Source organism: Rhododendron vialii, chromosome 10a (genome assembly GCF_030253575.1).
Source record: "Rhododendron vialii isolate Sample 1 chromosome 10a, ASM3025357v1".
Classification (NCBI taxonomy): Eukaryota; Viridiplantae; Streptophyta; class Magnoliopsida; order Ericales; family Ericaceae; genus Rhododendron; species Rhododendron vialii.
The window spans coordinates 8,490,721-8,502,888 of NC_080566.1; the positions used below are offsets into that span (position 1 = coordinate 8,490,721).

At 37.5% G+C, this 12,168-nt stretch overlaps 1 long non-coding RNA gene across 1 annotated transcript; it reads left to right on the forward strand.

Moving 5' to 3' along the window:
- The first annotated feature begins 1,493 nt into the window (after window positions 1-1,493).
- LOC131303653 (uncharacterized) lies at window positions 1,494-12,146 on the forward strand. The gene is made up of 3 exons (XR_009192116.1): window positions 1,494-1,659; window positions 11,461-11,532; window positions 11,646-12,146. It is a non-coding gene; the product is annotated as an uncharacterized LOC131303653 (long non-coding RNA).
- Window positions 12,147-12,168: the final 22 nt, after the last annotated feature.

Consider the following 12,168-nt stretch of genomic DNA (forward strand, 5'->3'; position numbering starts at 1 on the left):
TGATCCGAGCCGTCCAAAAATTCTAAAAAAAAAAAAAAACGAGGGGCCCCTTGGCGAGAATCAACGGCATCCGATGTGTGTAGGTGCTCAAAATGGGGTGTTTGGATCGAGCACTTACGCATATCAGATGCCGTGGATTCTCGCCGAAGGTCCCCTCATTTTTTTTTTTAAAGAATTTTTGGACGGCTCGAATCGGTCGTCTGGTGGCCGGAGTGGGCCCGGCGCGGCCGTCGGTACACCATCGGTATGTTTTGGTCGGTACACATAGCACTACTCTTATATAAATGCTAGACTGGGGACTCAATCTCACTAATAAAACCTTAAGGTCCAAAAAAGTAGGGGGGTTGATAATACTAAAAGGCCTCATTTGATTTGCAGAATTTTGTAAATTAATAGTCCTGAGATTGTTAGTCCTTGGACTTTTTATCCTGGATTAATTTCATCTATTATAATTCTATGGGATTCCATGTTTGATTCATATGGGATAAGGAACAATTTTTTTTTTAAAGTTTTTTTTATGAAAAAAAGAAACTTTTGAATTTTTTTCCAAAAAAAATAGTTTTCCAAAAATAATTAACAAAAAAGTTTTATTACGAATTATTTTTGGAAAGGGTTTTTTTTTTTTTGCAAAAACTAATTTTTTAAATTTTTTTTTGAAAATAGTCTTTGTATTTAGTTTTTTTTTGAAAAGAGTTTTGAAAACAGATTTTTTTCCAAAAAAAAAAAAACTGGTTGTTGAAAAATATTTTTTGAATTTTTTACCAAATTTTTTTTTGTGAAAACTAATTTGGAATTATTTTTGGGAAAAAGAAAGTTTTGGAAAATATTTTCCAAAAAAATTATGAAAATAGTTTATTATTAAAAATATTTTGGAAAGACATTATTTTGATATATATATTTTACATAAGATAACTTTGAGAATAATTCCAATATCATCCGAATATTTTTTTATAACAATCATTTCTTTGTTAATCCTATCCAATCCCACCTCTTCCGGGATTATTTAGTACCTCATATATGGATAGAAAATTAATACAGGGGATAATAATCCCAACAGTTATTTTAGAAACACATCTAATTATTTGGAATTAGGTATAGTGAGTTCGATTTCCTGCAATTACTCTGCCAATCAAACGAGGACTTAAAGTAAAAAACGTTCACGAAAGAAATTAAATTCGTTAGTAGGAGTATATTTTTTTTGATAGGCGTTAGTAGGAATATCTTGTAAAATCTTTTCTTTATTTTGTCGTAGCCTATGAGATTTGGGAGATTTTGAACAAAACCCTACGCGTGCCGTAGCAACGGTACAACGAAGTTCAAGTTGAACAGGAGCGCCCAAATTTCAAACTCTCTCTCTCTCTCCGCGATGCGCCGCGCCACCGTCTTCACTCTCTCTGTCTCTCTCTGCATGTATTGATTTACGTTTCTCCATAGAACTACATATGAAAATCCCTGTTTGTTTCCAACACAGCGAAGTAAAACCCTAGCTGCAGTTCTGAATCGTCGATACACGTACACACGAATAGGAACGGTGATTAGTAGGGAACCGAGAGAGAAACTACCGGTGATTCGTCTCTCAATCGAACAATCAAGCCTCGATTCAGCGTCTCCATCTGTCATAGACTATCTAATCACATCTTCGCCGACCCATCGATTCAGGTAAACACATGAACAGAACATTAATTTATTTGCCTTTACTCGATGTCGTCCAGATGGTTTCCCAGCGCTGTCCCCAAATACTGCCTCGTACCCGGTACGTGTTTGCCGTAATGGCCGTACGCACGCGTACCGGTACCCGGTATGCATACGGCGACTTTCTTTGGCGTACCGGTGCTTCATACGTGGTTAGTTTTTATTGTATGAATTTTCCCTAATATCTAAGCCTACAAGAAAAATTCAAAGCCAGACGGCAATGTTATGAATGTAGAGGTACCACGAATTGGGATTGTCCAGGTTTGATTTATTTCATCTCAAAGGCTAGGGCTGTCTCTTCCCTTGAAATTCTATCCCGTATTTTGATTTCTGTATTTTGATTTCAACAGGTAACTAGTTGGATTTTGGTTTCGTGTCAAACATTGGGTCTTTCTCTCCACGATATTCGACACTGGGTCTTTCTCTCCATGATATTCAGTTATGTGATTCTTCTTGTTGAATGTTTGTTCATTTTTGTTTTGTTTGCTGTACACCAAATTTGGCTAGGAGTAATGATTGTTTTTTGTTAATAATAATGATGGGTTTTTGGTGACGATCTGTTCTAGGGTTTTGGTTTTGTTGTCATATACCTCTCATTTTTTTGTTTTATGAGGAAAAATTTTAGTAAACGATGGTCCTTCGCCTCTTCCTTCGTAATATTTTTGTGCTCTGATGAAGGATGGATGTAGAATGTGTTGGACTGATCTACTAGAGTTAGTGGATAACCAAATAAACATGAGTAAGTGACATAAGTGGCTTCATCTACAGAACTGTTTCCAGCAAAGAATGATCGGAGTCTTCATATTAGAATTAAAGGATGTGTTATGCTTTGTCAAACTACCAAAATGACCACAACATTGGAAGAAACCCTAATCGATCTGTTCTCAATTTTCCATTATCTATTTCGGTATCCATTTTCCTCATGCAATTTTTAAAGGAAAAGGTTATCTCAAAAGCAATTGAAAATGAATTGTTTTTGATCTTTTGCTATGTTAGTTAGTCTTTGATTCGATTGATCTTAGAATAATAAAAGAATGTGCACGTCAAGTAAATTATTTTTTTATCACGCAAGTCCAGTTTATTGATGTGGGCATAATAGATGAGTGAATATGCATCCTGTTTGGATCTGGGGCCGTATTGGATACAACAATCAGATGTGCCCACGAAATGGTGCTGTCCCAAGCACTAGAAGGTGACTTGATTTTTTACACTCCTGTTGTTTGACCAGAAAATAAATAAAGCCCTTTTTGTTTGACCTAAATTGCGAATTGGACTGACAGTAACATATGTTTAAAACCAAGAAATTTATCTTCATATTTCATGGTGTGTTTTATGGTAGGATTAGAGCAAAATTATCATTCCAAGCTCCATTTTATTAGCTGCCATTATTCTTGCCGTTTTCCCCTAATTTTTGATTTACTCACATCACAAGGGATTATGTGTTCCTTTTATGCTATGGCGGGTTATATGTCTGTGTTCCAACGGGTTGGGATAGAATGAATTATCCGGTTTAGTTTTGATGCTGGTTTTCTAAGTCTTTCCTTTGGAATTCAGCAAGGACTTGAAGGTGAGATCGCACGGAGGATGTTGAGTCATAAGTCATGGGATCTTTCATCCGCCAAAGACCCTATACGGCAGGGATGACTCCTACATCGATCCAATCTATTAAGGTGTCTTGTTTCCTTTATCTTTCTTTCTTTACTTTTTTGCGACAGAAGTGTTTTCTTCCTATAACGAATACCTTTGAGGAATCATGCCTTCACAGTTCTTCACTTTCTCATGTTTGTGTTTGAGGCTACATCTGTGCTTCAATAGAGTTGTTTTGCAAAAAGCTCAAGCTTGTGAGAAGATCATTACGTAGTTTATAGAAAATTCTATATGTGTTAGTTAATAGAAAATTCTATATCTGTACATAACCGAGGGAATTGGCTTTTATTTGTAATTTTTGGATAAGCATCTTCTGGTAAACTAATGTGTAAGTTTCTTTCCTCCACAACTTGTTCTAACTTCTAACCAAAGTTGTAGGTTTCAAACTTGGTAATATAGCGTCTAATATGCTTAATCAGCTTTCTAATGAACACTGGCTTGAAAATTGGTGCAGTTCACAACCGAAAATCCTTTGAAGACTGGTGTATCCACATGTTTTGGTGCTTTGTCGGGTGTAGATAACATCCATTACGAGATGGAATACAGAAGAGAATGGCGCACTAGCAAGGGGAAACCCCTCCATGCTCCCTTTTCGCTAGGAAGTTCAATAAACCGGCTGTTCTTCGGCTTCTTAATATGGCAAATTTTACACTTCCTATAATTTCTCTTCATTCTTGTTAAAGATTTCCAAAGGAAATGACGACTTGTGCAATTATTTACTCTATTTAGTTTTTGTAAAGCAGATTTCATATTTCACCGGCACAACCAAAATTGCAAATTTTTTATTGTTTTTTTAATGCTTTCTGTCAACAGTCTATATTTGGAGCTGCACGAATGGCATAGGGCCAATTCCTTCTAAGATTGGCAGCTTGAAGATGCTTCAACATCTGGACTTGAGCAACCACATGCTATCTGAAATGTTGAAACTGAAAGTACTACACCAGATGTTGCCAATGACTAATTGAACTTCTGGAGGGCACATAGTATTTATCACTAATAGATGATTAGTTTTCCAGTTTATTTGCTGTGTAGATTGTCTTTTGTCCTATCTTACAAGAACGAATTTTGCAATTTCAGTGTTACTATGTCCCTACATGCTTAAATGGTTCTTAATACGTGTGTTCATTCTTCGCAGAGCTTGTATGAGTGATGACTTGCAATACCTATATTAAACTGTCATGCTTCAATAAGTAGTAATTAGAATCTAATTGCCGATTGGAGAACATAATATTCTTTCCTTGCCTCAAATCAGCAACATGCAGCTTGAACTATGTCTGTAAACATTACCTCTACTATTCTTGTGGTCTAGATTACACTGTCCAATATGTTGTCATGAGTAGTATCATAATATCCCATGTAGGCCTTCAATATTTGTTGTCTTTGAGCTGCATCTTTTTGGAGGCAACGGAACACAGAAAAGTAGAAGATCCATGGATCATTTTTTGTTGGAATTCAGTGTATTTTGTATGAATTTGCAAACAACTACAAATTTGAACTTTCACCCATCATCAATATAATTATGTACCATACTCCATTTTCATGATGTTCTTTTTCTATTTAACATCACTACAAATACAAACAACATACATATATTAGCTTCCCAACTATCAATTACACCGATGAGCAGTGAGCACGCATAAACGTGCGAAGCACAAGGCATTATATAATAATATACTTTATGAATGCTCTAATTTTACTTTGACTGTCATGAATGCTACCTTTGAGGGTACGTGGGCGTGATCATACGAGTAGTCCACCAGGAAGCTTTGAAGGGAAATGAGTGCTCTTAAGCTTTCTACCTCTTCCGATGTGGGACAAGTTCATGCTTAAATGAACTCCCTTTGTTCACCTTTTTAGTTCCTTATCGGTCCTCCACAAAACTAAGCAAAGCAGGATACCTGTAAGATGAGGGCTCCACCATGCTATTGCATGTGCTAAACCTGGCTATAGCTTTCCGAGCTAAGGCAAGCTGAGCTCGAGCCTAAGATTTGGAGCTCGACTCAAGCCCGAGTTGACCTAATCTTATGCGAGCCAAGCTTGAACAGCTTAAAGCTCGACTCGGCTCGTTTACAACCCTACACACAATTGTTCTTTTCTTTTTATTGGGCTTTCGTATATTAGTACATAACTTGCTTCTTTTTGATTGTTACAGATTTGCATCTTCCATTTGCTACTTCTGTTTCTCTCTCGTACAACGGTAGACTCAATCGTTATGTGGCGCCAAATACCAGCCGAAGACAATCACATCAGTCTTCTCCATCATTACTTCTCTCACAAGGTCTCTACTCTTAGCCTTTTCTACATCCATGAAAGAAACAGATTTATAGTTCAGAAATACTAAAATTTTCTTTTGGGCATCCATCCACCAAACAAGTTCATCGGTGAAAGATGCTGGCCATAGCCCAAGCTGTAGGAATTTTTCCAGGTTTTTAACTCTAAATACAAACCTAATTCAGTTCCGATCAGTCTTGGAATCTAATTTTATCCAAGTAATCGATCTGTCTTCTCTTTGTGCATCGTATGCGAAAGTGAAGTTTTTGCATACAGCTCTTTGATTCCATGTTTATGGTATGGACTGCTTTTTATCTGTCTTCGATCTATCTATCTACTCTCTGGTGCTCTAATTTTTCTTTCAACTTAAAAATGTGAAATTGGAGCAAAGAAATAGATTTTTGATCCCCTTGGGTTACGTTTTCCATGAATATGTCCTCGCTTTCCTCTTATGTAGTCAGTAATTCGTAGGCTTCATTCTTCAAATTCCTACATGTCCATGTTGTGTGTGTGTGAATTAGCATGTTGGCAAGGTTGCATGTTTTTGTCTCATTTACTAAGACATTTAGTATGAACAAACTTATTTCAAGTGTTCCCAAATGGATATTGTTATTACATATCCAAATTTCCCTTGCGGCACCTTCAGTCTCGTGGACTCTTTAGTATGGTTTTTGCTTATCTAATTTTAGAGCCTTACGGTTTCTCTTTCCTTTTCTCTTCAATGTTTTTCTCAAGTTCCGGGTTTTTCATTTTGCGCCATCAAGTTCTGGGCGGCTTCAGTCTAGTATTTTGATCTTGATTTGTTTGTTCTATCTTTTGTTTTTTTTTTTGGTTGTTCATTGATGATTTTGATTTTTTCTCTTTTTCAGAATTGCAGGATCTTCTTGATCCTTCAGATTTCCACCTCCACCTCCATCAAATTTCTAGTTTTCCCATGTAATCTTCCAGCTCATAGCTTTTGGTGTAAGCCAAAAGCAAAAGCAAGCCATGGTGAATTCATTACAATGGGCAAAGGTTAGATAGTGTATATAGATATTGTTTTGTAGTAACTTCATTCTTTTCGTCATTTCTTTCTTGATGTGGTTTACTTCCAATTAGCATAATTTGCATTTGTGCTATCTTAAAAATATCTAGGGAAGAAAAAGGAAAACTAAAAAGTAATTAAGACTTGGAAATTTATTTAGGCATTCATATTTTTGATGCTATTTAGTTTACTGAATTTTTTTAGACATCTATAAATGTAAGCACTAACTGCTTCAACTTCAATGGAGAAAAACTAAATGCAATACGATGTTCAAAACTACTCCTGACTTGACCATATCAACTTTCTCCCTTAATGTGTTATGACTGTGTGGGAGTTGGGACCTAAACCTTTGTGCTGGTAAATTTTCTGTTTTACCTTTCAAAATTGATGAGAAATGAAAATAAAGTGATTTCTCTCAAATTATATCATAAATCAGGCGAGAGTTGCGAGATGGATTCAGTCTTGGGACTGTCATGAGGTTGTTGAGTGGGTACTCAAATTGAAGCTTTAAGTGGCTTTATATTACCATTGAACTTGCATTGTTTATTGCATTGGCAATCTGAAGCTGCGTAGGATTAAGCTGTTTGTGTGCAAGCCTGAGTGGCTTAAATTTTTCTCTTGCTGGGATAGATCCCAAGGAAAGGTTAATCCCAGTGTTCTAAAAGACGCTAGGTGGTAGTCGGGCGGCCGGGCACCGCCTAGCGCCTAGGTCGATTAATCGGCGCCTAAACATTAAGTGGATTTTCTATTTTTTTTTTAAAAAATTATTTCCCTACCCCGTATCCAAGTTTTGGGTTATCGAAAACCAATGTTCTAAATGGCGCTTGGCGCTAGTAGGGCGGAGACCCACCTCCAAGCGCCAAGCCGCCTAGGCGGCTTCAAGCAATTCGGCGTTTTTTTTTTTTTAACATTTTTTTTTTACAATCTGTCATAATCTGTTTTTTTTTAACAATCTATTTGTCGCTATACAATCTGTTTTTTTTTTAAATACCAAAATAAAAAATAAAAACTCAAATCAGAAATACAAAAATTCAGAAATTTCAAAAAAACTCATCAGGTATATGATCACTGTGAGAGAGAGAGAGAGAGAGAGCCGAGAGAGAGAGAGACAGAGCCGAGAGAGAGAGAGCTGAGACTGAACTGCCGAGAGAGCCGAGAGAGAGAGAGAGACATACCGGCGGGAGAGAGAGAGAGATACCGACGGGAGAGAGAGAGAGACATACCGGCGAGAGAGAGCCGGAGAGGGACGATAGTGTCAACAGGAGTTCGTCTGCTTCGTTCGTCTGAATCTCTGAAGCGTGGAGTATTGAATGAGGATGTAAATGTAATTGTAATATATATAGATATGATTTTGTAAAATTACATAATAAGCCCTTTTAGTTTTTATACTTTTGATCCTAGCCCTTTTACATTAATAGTATACAATTTAGGCCTCCAAAGACGCCGCCGAGCCCGCCAAGGCCGCCAAATCCGCCAAGGCCGCCAAACACCGCCAAATCTCCTTGGGCGCCAAATCAAACGCCAAGGGGTATTGGCGTGGCGGCGGGGTGCCTCCAAGCGCCTAGGCGGCCACCAAGGCCGCCATTTAGAACACTGTCGAAAACCTGATACTTGAGGGGGAGAGTAATTTTTGTTTGACCAAAAAAAGAAAGAAAAAAGAGTATACAAAACAGAGAGAGAGAGAGAGAGAGAGAGAGAGAGAGAGAGAGAGAGAGAGAGAGAGAGAACCAGTGAGGAGCGGCGACAGCGACGAGAGGTGAAGATGATGGGCGCGAGAGGCGACGAGATAGGGCTTTCTTTCTTTTCTAATCGTTCGAACTGCTCACTGCTCTCTGTTTGAGTACTCAGGGCTTTGATTTTTGAAATCAATCCTGACTGGAAAGAGTATTAGAGAAATATATATGTCAAAATTACACCATAGCCCCTTATACTATGTTACCACGACACTTTAAGGACCTAATTTTTAAAAAATACACCGACGACTGATTAATCGACCACCTAATCCCGCCTAGCCGCCAAGACCCGCCTAGCACCTAGACCGCCTAACTGATTAATCGCGCCTAGCGTCCGATTAATCGGTCCGGCGCCTAGACCACCGCCTAGGCCCCTAGGCGCGACAGTGGGGTACCGCCTAGTGCCTAGGCGCCAATTAATTGGCCACCTAGGCTGTTTTTTTAGAACACTGGTTAATCCCAAGGGACATTGTCAAATAGTGCTAACATTGGTTGGTTATGGAGTTTTTGAGATCAATTCCAGTTATGGTGTTTCAGGAAAATGAGTTGTACTGGATGAATATGTGCAATGAGAATGAAAATAGGCCCATTATAGAGTGTGGTTTCATGCTGATCATGTTGGTAGTGCTCTAAGAAAAATTTAGTCGGGAATAATTTGATTGTTGAAAGGCTTATAATAATTGTGCTTAGTTGTTGGAAGGGTTATCATAAACTGAAGTATTGAAAAGTTCTATCTCTGTGCTTAAATGTTCACCATGCAGCAAATTGCGTTGACATTAGTGAGATGTAAGCGACCTTAAAGGGCTCCATCCAATACCTAGGCAATAAAAGACTTTGTGTGCAATGTTTATATTGAATTATCTATCCAGCCCATCCTTCAAGGAGATTGGTGGAATCTGAGGTAGTAGAATTTTGAGTGTTTTGGAACTTTATGTGCATACCTTTTGCTACTAGATTCATGTTTTAGCGAGTACTTTTGTTTTCCTTTTTGTATCTTGAAGATTTTGACTTAATAGTAATTCAAATTAGGGTAGTAATCTTTCTTTGTAATCTCTTAATTTTAAATGCAGAAGAGTTCAATGGTATGTTATCATGGTAGTGCGTAGTCAGTTAATTTGAGCATGTAACAAGGTGACTCGTTTGTTGAATCGAAAGAAAAAATTGGATATATGAAACTGTGAAGAAACTTCCATTTGAGCTGTCGTTGTAGACTCTAAAGATTTAAAATGCCGAGGGAGGTGCAAAATTAGTCATCTTCAGATTATTGGAACTCATAATATTTCAAAATGTTCTCATATTATTGGATTTTGTTAAGTTGGCTACTTATAGATGGTCTTTGTCATCCTTTTCAATTTCAGTAGCAATAGCAAATGTGAATCTAATACGTGGGGGCTAATTTCTGTCTTATATCTGGATACATGTTTAATATTTTTGATGTTACACACATGAGACAGGAAAGTGATATAATTGTCAGCTATCAACGTATGCTTTAAAACCCAAAACCAATATGCAGAGGAGTTTGAAAGGGTGCGTAGACATATGCACAAGATTACTTCTATTTGCATATACTACAAAAGATTCCTTCAAATGCCAATGTTTTGCCTCTTTAGTGTCTACGAGAGTGGGCTATGAGTTATTCAATTTTCAGATCAAATATTATTGGTCATGTAGACTGAATCTTTGACATTTATATTGCTTGATTTGAGTTTGCTCTCATAGATTCATAACATCTCTATGTAATTGTACTTAGTTAGATTGAGCCTTCACGTCAAGCATACCATTTCTATGTAATTGCTCTAGTGGTCCTCTCTGGTCATTTTCCTCTCTGCCCATTCTGTGCACGGAGATTAGAAGGAAACAAATGAAGGGAAGGTGTAAGAAGGTATTCTAGCTTAAGAAAATTTAGTGAATAACAATATGGCGTGGCCGCGTGAGAGGAATTTGACATGCTTCGACGGGATCGAAAAGCGTCTGTTTAAAATCAAAAGTAATTTGGTTAGTAGTTTGTATAGTTGGGACAAAGGGGAATGTTATCCCTCTTTGGATCAATTTTTAGATTAGTTTGAGCTTTTCATTTCAAAAGGATTTACTTATTAAAAAAACAATTTGCACTAAATTCGGTGAGCATATATTATGTATTTGTATTATACATGCAAGCAGGAAAAAAAAGGTAAACAACGTACGGTGGGGTTAATATAAAACTTGGAGAATTGATTTGAATTCTGCACCTTAGGTGAGGTGAGATACAAAACCTCTATCACCAATATTATTGTTAATATACTTGACAACTAAATAAATATCAATGATTGTAGGTATCAAAGGGGGGAGAGAATGAAAGCTGAAGGTGGTAAAATGTGTATTTGGTACTAATTGCACAGTTTTTAGTTTTGTTTTTTAGCATCAGTATAGCTTTCAAAGAACACTAACTAGATGGCTGTTGGTTCCCACAATCTATTTGGTCCTTAACATAGTGCCAATTGCACCAAGACAGATGAACTTTGATGTTTACATGGAGCATTAGTTTCTATTGGTTTAGGGAAATATACGTCTCATAGAGCTCTGCGATCTAGTTAATGGTGCTGTACTTATTTACTCTTGTGTAAGTGAAAAGTGTTAATTTACCAACTCTCCCAAAAGCTTAAGCTGTAAGGAGATGGACCCAACAATGTATATCAAGCTATCTAACACTTTCCCTCACGTGCAACCCCATCTTGCACGTGGAGATGCGAATTTTCATAGACAGAACGAAGCAGAATATGAAAGGGGAGAAGCATAATGCAACCGGGGAACAAATGCAGAGGGAGAGACTTGAACCCAAGACCTATTGCAACCCGAGCTTTGATACCATGTTAAGTTACTAGCTCTCCCAAAAGCTTAAGCTTTTAGGAGATGGGCCCAACAATGTATATCAAGATATCTAACAAAAAGAGCCTGGATACTTTACAATATTCTTGTGATGTCATGAGAATATGACCTTTAACGATATATTGTGACCTTCTTATTGACTTCTTGTAGTCCAACTTATTACTGCAGTTCTTATTGTCAGTTTCTACTTTAAGTATCTCTTGATGTCTAACAGGCCTATGCTAACAGGTAAAACAGGCTGTCATTGGAAGCCACGGCCTGGATGTACAGTACCGTGGGATTGATGTCCTGGAATCTTTGGTATGTATTGCATTGAAAAATTGTTCCTTTTCATTGGAATTACTATTCTTTGCGGGCTTTGCTTTGGTTTCGGCATTGTAACACCCGTTTTGTGACTAAGAATTCATTTGCAGGTATTTGAATTTTCACCATCTACATCAACTGCCATGAGTCTTCCCATGGAGTTTCACGAGCAGTAACGGGCTTCCTTTGAGAAGGACTATTTGAAAGTCTCCCAATATCCTTTTTCTGTTCTGTTGTTTTATTGATTCCTCTAGTTGCATTTGACTTTTTCCTTGCACTTCTTTTTTGTAGTATGGGCTGACTGGCTGATTTTAGTTGGCTTTATCTTCTAGGTACTTAATTATCACTTACTCTTAGAAAAAGGACATAACCAGTGTTATACACTGTTAATCAAGGTTTCTGTATGTAGACCTTAGCTTTCTATTACCTAAGCAGAGTGGCTGCTGTACAACACCAACCATTTTTTCATGCTTGCTTGCCCGACCGATGTTAACCACCATCCTTGTGGCGGTGGTTAATGAGTAAAACGTATGTTGGAAGGAGTGGAGAAATCCTTGAATGTGTAAATAAATCTGGGAATGTTGAAATTCTAATCTTTTCGGCATTGTGATTATACTATTCACCGCTCTCTAG